Below are 916 nucleotides of genomic sequence, written 5' to 3'. Positions count from 1 at the left end.
GCCCTGAAGAGACGCATCCTGAAAGAACGCAGCGTCTCCACCTCTTGCCACAGATCAACTCCTGCCTCTGGCGAGTCCTCTGCGCTTGGGACGCAGCACAGGCCCTTCCCTTCCAGTTGCCTTAGTTCCTCTGCACTGTCCGTGACGGGACACGCACGGCCATGCCAGAAAACCGGACGACTCAGTCAGCTGCCTTTGGTGCCACCTCCCAAGAAGCATTCCAGCCGATTCTGCTGTCCTGCGGGCCTTCTCGCTCAAGCCCTTATCATTTCTTTTTGCTTTCCTTCTTGGCTTTCTTCCTCAGCCGAGCAGCACTTGCCTTGGGTTTCTGCACTGTCTCCCAAGTCTCAGTCTCCCAGGACTGCGCGAGTCCTACAAGAAGCAATTCAGAACGGTCAGGGAACCTTCACGGCTAACAACTGGCTGACAGCTCGCTGTGGGAGCTCAAGTCACCCGCCCGGGCAGCTTTGGCTGCCAGTACTGGAAAACCGCCTTCCTCACCTTCGGGCACGCTAGAAGCTCCACCTCTATCTCCTTCCCAAAAGTCCCATACAAACTAGAACCCAAAGCCATCTCCTGCAAGGCAGCGCCTGCACAGGGGTTGGACACTGTGCCTGGCAGCGCGTGCACGCAGCACAGCAGCAGCAGCAGGATAAGATGAGCTTGCACCTCAAGGCTTCCTGCGTGCATCAGGAACAGCACGCACACGGAAGGCAGGACAGAACAAACCACGGCACTCTCAGCAGTGCCGGGGCACACTACCGTAGGCCACGGCTACAAAACTGTTCCCTCCCTGCCTACCGTCTGCGCCTTTCTATCAGCCTCACAGAGCACGACTTACTGGCTTATGGCACCTGGAAACGGGCACGATCGCAGCGAGCGCACAGAGAAGCTGCAAAGTGGCTCCACTGAAGAC

The 916-nt window shown here is 58.0% G+C and overlaps 1 long non-coding RNA gene across 1 annotated transcript; it reads right to left on the bottom strand.

The window, feature by feature from the left end:
- Positions 1-298: 298 nt before the first annotated feature.
- LOC104916718 lies at positions 299-916 on the bottom strand. The gene is made up of 2 exons (XR_796652.2): positions 842-916; positions 299-372 (listed from the first exon to the last, which is right to left on the bottom strand). It is a non-coding gene; the product is annotated as an uncharacterized LOC104916718 (long non-coding RNA).

Source organism: Meleagris gallopavo, unplaced genomic scaffold (assembly GCF_000146605.3).
Source record: "Meleagris gallopavo isolate NT-WF06-2002-E0010 breed Aviagen turkey brand Nicholas breeding stock unplaced genomic scaffold, Turkey_5.1 ChrUn_random_7180001934015, whole genome shotgun sequence".
Classification (NCBI taxonomy): domain Eukaryota; kingdom Metazoa; phylum Chordata; class Aves; order Galliformes; family Phasianidae; genus Meleagris; species Meleagris gallopavo.
This window is presented reverse-complemented; position numbering and strand designations above follow the sequence as displayed.